Source organism: Triticum dicoccoides, chromosome 1A (assembly GCF_002162155.2).
Source record: "Triticum dicoccoides isolate Atlit2015 ecotype Zavitan chromosome 1A, WEW_v2.0, whole genome shotgun sequence".
Classification (NCBI taxonomy): domain Eukaryota; kingdom Viridiplantae; phylum Streptophyta; class Magnoliopsida; order Poales; family Poaceae; genus Triticum; species Triticum dicoccoides.
In genome coordinates this window covers 43,397,417-43,404,950 of record NC_041380.1, presented here as the reverse complement: position 1 = coordinate 43,404,950, position 7,534 = coordinate 43,397,417, and the positions used below count along the sequence as shown (strand labels likewise).

At 39.1% G+C, this 7,534-nt stretch overlaps 1 long non-coding RNA gene across 1 annotated transcript; it reads right to left on the bottom strand.

The window, feature by feature from the left end:
• Positions 1-1,776: 1,776 nt before the first annotated feature.
• LOC119361872 lies at positions 1,777-7,407 on the bottom strand. Its single transcript, XR_005173010.1, has 6 exons — positions 6,554-7,407; positions 6,409-6,457; positions 4,323-5,808; positions 2,715-2,878; positions 2,460-2,567; positions 1,777-2,222 (listed from the first exon to the last, which is right to left on the bottom strand). It is a non-coding gene; the product is annotated as an uncharacterized LOC119361872 (long non-coding RNA).
• Between the last annotated feature and the right edge of the window lie 127 nt (positions 7,408-7,534).

Below are 7,534 nucleotides of genomic sequence, written 5' to 3'. Positions count from 1 at the left end.
TGTTTTGCTTTCTAAAACACTGGTGTTTTTTTTTGGAGGAACAAAAACACTGGTGGTTTCTTTAATGGAAATCGACAAGGTAATGTGTCAAGGTAACAGAGCTTGAGAGCGCACCATGCCTGCTCATGACTGATTGCTACACAAATGAGTTCTATTAATTTTTGAAGGATATGTTCAAGAATGATCTACTCTTTTTTCTCCAAGAATTCTTCAATAACGCTGTTGACCTAACCGGCATTAATAAGCTAAAAGCTAGAGCCGCTGGACTGAGCCCATCACGGCGAGATGAGAGAACTCGACACCACGGGGGTGGAAATAATTGCTACATCCTGTTCTAAAATCCGAGGCAAGAAACACAACATGATGTTTGATGATAAGAGTTAGTCTGAACCCTACATCTACAGGGGCTCTTGTTCATGTTCTACTTCATGTATATTAGGTCAATATATATAATGTAACAGAATGAGACTCTAAAGGGGCAGTTTTACTCATCAAAACATGGTCTGCTACAGATGTTCAGGCTTGAGAGCCATGATGCGGTTGGATGGAATTTTCACAGAACAATACGAGGGTGAAAAATGAACGAGATTGAAACACACTCCCTAGGCGCCAGGGGAAGTTCTGAAACTCAGGAAACTACAAGAGCCACTGGACGCAGCCCATTGCAGCGAGTCGAGAGAACTCAACAGGTGGTGCCATTGCAAATTCAAGGCGTGGAGAAACACAACATCTAGACACGACGCTCGACGATGCAGTCCGACTGAATCTTGCATCTAAACAGTTTTTGGTGTCCACCAGGAAGTGGGGCATTGTTTGATCAACATGAGAGGTTAGCTGTAATATGCACCTAAAAGGAGTATATAGAGAGAAGGCATTCGGAGGCGGTGAACTGCATAGTATTACCGATCACCCTCCAGGTGCAGATCATATTATCTCAGGTGCATACATGTTTACACCTTTCGGAACTCATCGACAGAAAATTGGCAGTACATTTTCACTATAATACAAACATACCTGATAATCATGATTTGGTTGAACAGAAATTTTAAGAACAATGCTATGGTCAAAAATAGAAGATCAATGTCCGCTCCTAAGCTAGGGAAGTTTTGAAACTTGGGAAGCTAAAAGCTAGAGACGCTAGACAGAGTCCAGCATCACAGTGAGCTAAGAGAAGTCGACAGCATGGGGGTGGCGATAAAATGGAGTTCATCTGAAGCCTACATAGCCTACATCTACAGGAGCCCTTGTTCAGGTGCTACTTCCTGTACATTAGATCGCTATAATGTACTCCTTCCGTCCCATAATATATGATCGTTTTGCAAGCTGTTTTAGCTTGCAAAACTATCTTATATTATGGTATGGAGGGAGTAACAGAAAGAAGCCCTGGAGCAATTACAGCAACATGACGTCCAGACACGACCTTTTTACAATGGAATTCAACCAAATCCTACATCTAAACATCTAGACAGTTTTTGCTGTCCGCCAGGAAGCGGGGCATTGTTTGATCAACGTGAGAGGTTGACTGTAATATGCACCCTAAAAAGGAGACTAGTTAACAGAGAGACAACATTCAGTGATGGTGAACTGTATATTGATGCCCAGACCAATGAGAAGCATCAGTGAAACAAGAGGCTGGTTCTAGCAATTATCATTCTAGCCTTGCACACTCTGACTAAACATTCTGTAGTTTTCCAAAAATATAACTGCCCTAACATTAGCACTCGACATGTAGCAATAACTGAATTCACAAGATTAATTGAGATGAGCAAGCCACCATGCAAAAACTAAGCAATGGTACCCCTTATGGGAGATGAATCCAAAAACTGGATAAAAATTGGGAAGCAAACTGTAGAGTTTGTAAAATAGCAAACTGACCAAACTATGCATTCTCTAGCAAATTCAACAAAGGAGGACATGATTGTTGCTGCTTCAAGAAACTAGAAGTTCCTCATTACAAGATAATCCATTCACCCGCTTACGCATGCTAACACGGGGAAATTATCAAGCATGCTACCAAAAGCCAACAAGCACCGCTAAAAAAGCTACTGAATACCGGCAGAATTGATCACAAGGCTCATGTCACCTCCAACTCCAAGTGGTCTGGTAATCTTTCCTGTTGATGAAAGCGGCATCCTGCCCTTAACCATATTCAATCCTACATCGTCAACGATCGTGCCGCAACTGAATGACTCACCTTTCCTCTATTTCTGCAATTTCCCATTCTGCAAACATAGATTTGTAAGTGTGATTGCAAAAAGGAGATGGCATGATAGAATATAAAACAACCAGTTAGGTAGCCATAAGCATAATTAGGTGCAACATTCTAGTGTTACATAGCACACAAAGTTTGCTCACAGCTGAACAATCAAATATAACTTTCAATCTGATTAGAGATTCAAGTAGTGTTGTGCCCAGATCACAAAACAAAAAAGAGGAAAAGGAAGAACGCAGAGATGTACCCGGCGGATGGTAGAAACTCATGTATGGAATTGAAGTACGGTATTGCCGTCTCTAGCACAACTTCTTTTTGTGTAGTGACTTGAGATTAACCTTGTGGATGCCAAAATCTGTCGACACAAAAATGATATCAGTGCCCTCCACAGATCCAGGCAGTCTGATTCTTTCCTCAGGATCTTGGATGGAACGAAGTTCCTTGAAATCAACGACTCTAAGACAAGAATTTTGGGACGAGGGAGTATTTGGTAAATAATTACCATACACTTGTAGTAATAGGAAAGGGGAAAAAAGAAGGCTGGTAGCTCAGTGACGAAAATCAAGCGAAAGCTGGATTAGATAGCTCTATCTGCATTGGTAATCATCACAGCCGAAAAACTCTCAACTGCCTGCTGGATTTATTTTAGATGTTGGTGTATGTGACCTACACAAAGAATAATGAAAAGCAATAAGCAGGAGGTCCGCAAGGTTGCAATCAACAATGCTAATAGCTAAACCCATGACATATATAGACCGAACTGTCAAAGATTAAATAGAGCAATTCTCAAAAATAGAGCAGTCATCCATAATTCTGTTGTAGCACAAAAAAGCTCAGTATGAATGATCTTTTATTGTAGTGGGCCAAAAAAGAAAATCTAGAATCGATTTAGCTTATGCTACATTATGAGCAGGTTCGTTATCACCTGGGAGGAATGATCCTAGAAAAATCTCAGAGCATATGTGTTACTATAGAGGCTAGTGTTGTCCAACTAGAGATAAGAATGCTCGGCCCATAGAGCCATAAGACACAGAGAAGGATCCATCAATGAGTTAGAACTGTAGTTATCAGAAATGTGTTAATGTGATCTATATATATACTCACAATCATCAGTGCACCGCCAATCACTGTCATAGATGATCTCATCATCATCCAGCATTTCATGTTCAGTGGGAACAAAGTCTTAATTATACCCCAACAACCATCATGGTGTCGCAAAATGAAATTAGTATACAAGTCTGAACCTAGTTTGCTATAAAACTCATTCTTCTATCGACAATGTTCCGATCTTCCAAGTAAAAAAAAACTCTTGAATCAGGGAATACTAACTGCCAGCCTTTGCTTTACAGTAAAAGAGAAGTCAACACAAGAAAGCTGAAAAAAACTAATAGGCAACTTCACCTGAAAACCACACTTAGTTAACCCACTGTCAAAAGAGTATGTGCCTAACCCATATATCCTGATAGTAATGCTGCAGCATGCAGGTTCATTAGAGCATTGATCATCATTCTTGCTCCAGTATTCAACATCGACAATGAATCTGCATCTACACCTTGCCGTACCCGTGCAGGCAATCAAACCTTAGCCCAAGGTAACAGAGCCATAGCTCCATGAGCAAATAAAGCACTGAAACTGTAAGACCTTACAAACCAAGTAAGTACAACATTCAAACTTAGGGTCCATCAGCAATTGGAAGATGCCAACTTACAGCTACCATACAAAACTTTGGGAACCTACTTGTCATCATAGGTGGATATGTATCACACAACAATAAAAACAAAAGAACAACGTTAACGTATAGGTAACGAAGGATTCCCCAGCTGGACCGTTTATGAGCACTGATGGCATAAGTAAATTAACTACGAGCATGTTTCTCATTTCAGTGAGTGGCATGGTCAAAGGAACTAAGGAACACCGAAGGATAGAATTCAACAGTAGAGCTTCGCATTATGAACTGGTCACTCTCTGAACCAGGATTAAAATGGAAATCGAAACATGAAAACATTGCACTGCATCACCGGATTATGCCTGCATAGAAGATCAACCAAATCCTAGGCTGCACATAGTAAGATAGTCGCAAATGGGACAACAATGGAAATATGGAACACACCTGGGGCCAAGGCAGCTTAATGAAACATTCATGCTCTCCCATTTAAGCACAATCTTCGGGCATATAACAGAAGCACATGTTTTCCTTTTTCCCCATCAGAAGGTTGACATCATTAATTTCTCACGCTCTGCATAATATTTAAGTTAGTTATTGAAAGGACAAAGAACACGTGTTTTCAGAATATAAACGATGCATGCTAAATATCAGAACCTGGTATGACATAATTTTCATGAACAATGGCAGTGCAGATAACCACCTTTTGTCAACAACCATATAGAACGAATGGGTTGTCAGCAAATTAGCAACCATGGGTGCAGAAGAACTTGATACAACAAACAAGAGATTGGGGGTGCAAACTCTTGTATCTTTTCCCACAAAGGGGCTATGTGATAAAACTCACTCTTACGTAATGGACCAGGAGAAATCTTTTTCCTCTATTTAAAATAACTTAAATGTTCTATTAAATAAACTATGGAAATAACTAGGACGATATGCATGTCCAGCATCTATCAACATTTCATGATTACAAAAATGACCGAGCAAATAGCCACCCAGTAAGAATGGCCATATGAAAACATCACCATCAGTCCTTTAGAACGATTCATGTGTCACTTTGCAATTTAGCATTCAAGTGTAATAACAGGCACAAAAAGGCCACTGTCTGAACCAGGATTAAAATGGAAATAGAAAGATGAAAATAGTTGATATTGAAACATCTTGAATAAGAGAATAATTTGCTAAAGGATGGAAGTGCAGCCTCAAAATGCAGACAATATTGAAACATACCCACACTACCAGGCACAAAAAGGCCACTCTCTGAACCAGGATTAAATGGAAATCAAAAGATGAAAATAGTTGATATTGAAACATCTCAAAAAAGAGAATAATTTTCTAAAGGATGGAAGTGTACCCTCAAAATGCAAAAAAAATTGAAACATACCCACACCATCTGGTACTGTTGCAGTGCTGCTTGCTCCCATCCACCAAAAGACACCTCACCAAGACATTGAAACATATATCTATTTCTCTAGGAAGCAAGGCTGAAGGCTTTAACACGATGCACTACCCATTTTGCTTGTCTACCTCGAGCACAGGGATTCTAAATGGAATTAATTCAACAGGAGAACTACATCTCACGTCATGATATTACACATCAAATTAAGTTCTACTTTATCCATGGCTACAGTCACAAGACAATCAAGTGCTCATAGTAGAAAACAGCCTATGAATGCATAAATTTATAATGTCTTTCACATGGTGTGGACTTTATAGTTATCACCTTATGACACAATGTGACTGTTCTCCGTGTGAGACTATGCTTTAAAGATCATGCAAAATATCTGCTACATTCACTGATATTTCTATACCACATGAAAACTGGCCCATAAACATTATGTTGTTCTTCGACAATGAAAAGAACTTCTTAAGGCAGAAAGGCACACAGTCGCAAGTGAAGCTTCTACCGACCAACCATTGTTTACTCGTCCTGTAAAATGACCATGTCAAAACTCATTTATATGACGCTACAAATAGATAAAAATAACAACATCATTGACGAAAACTCAAAGTTCAATGTATGTCATGGCAATACATGGCATCTGTTCTCGCATTTGAACCATACCACCACATGGATAAAAGAACCTAATCCTGGTGAAAATGAAACATAATTTTAAAATTTTAGTAGTTTGAGATGGCATCGAAGATGAGAGCAGTAGTGAAAACCTCAAACTCCAGCCTAGCATTACAGTGTTAGAAGAAATCTGTAGCCGTTGATCATAGGAATTAAAGCATATTAAGGAAAATAGAAGCTGAACTTTTAATTTCAGTATATATTAGGAAATGATGGAAGCACAACTCTGCAATATATCAAGCTTTATATAAATTATACATTGATAAGTGTGCAGTTCTGCTCCATGCTGAATAATGACTATAACAAAGGGAAATAATGAGGCTTAGACACATCACACATTGACATATTGGGGAAAAACCAGCGGAAATGGGGTATTATAAATCCTTAAAATTGAAACTTGTCACTGTGCTCCTAATGTTCTGAACCAACTATTAATAGACAGGACTGCAAATTTACCTGTGACCACAAGGAACGATGCTTGCTTCAAAGCAGATCCCAAACAAATCTGTGCAAAATCAAACACTAATCAGACTTGGAGATAATGATATATGCAATGACAATACATCAAATCAAGAAAAAATCAGTCTGCAGACACCCTTACAGCACAAGACGTCTCCTTCCTCGACCGATCCATACACGGCAGCTCACCTGCTTCCTTGGCTGATCCGGGCTTCTCCTACCCCTCCACCAAAGAAGCCTTTTAATTTTCCTCCTTATTTCCTTGTCATCTTCAAATTAACAGCAGATCAATTGTTTCCAAACAAAAAACTGGAAAACATCCCAAGGTCTGCAACCACATCCTCCTATATTTAGATTAGCCACCTTAAAATAAATTTTATCCAATTTATTACAGCGAGAGAGAGGGAGGGACCATGTCATGCACCATCTCTACATATTAGTTTTCATTATGGGGCAATACACTGTAGAAGGCATTTCTATACTTCTAACCACCATCCAAAAGACTAATCTTGGTGTATAGAACTGGTATCAGCACTTCAGGGAAAATTTTGAAGCACAAATCATAACCAAAATACTAATTTAAAACCACTAATAAACATTACAAAGAGAAACCAACAATACTTTGGCCACTTCAAAACCTTCACCCTGGTAAAGAGCTACCACTTCGTGATTGTAACTCAAATGCAAGCTGATTTACAACAGTGATCCCTCGTGATAAATCATGAAACACCCAAGTATTTTCCTCTGCCGAGGTGAAAAGCAAAACAAGCTAAAAAGGTACACCTTCTGTCTCAAAACAAGCTCGGTCTCCAAAACGCCATTCTCAAACATAACAAACAAATTAACAGAACAAGCCTGACCATGGCCAGATGAAACAAGCAAATTCACGAAACTGAAGAAGCCAAATGGCAATAATGCAAAATCTTTTAAACATAAGAGAAAGGATGCAAATTAAGGATTTTTATCAAGCCAATATATACGGATCTGGAAGATGAAAAAAATAAATATATCAAACAAAGGTTTACCGGTAATTTGTGTAAGATGGCAAAAATGAAGCCTGTGCCATAAGTTGTTCAAGTTATATCTGCTGTCAGCACACACACACACACACACATGCACGCGC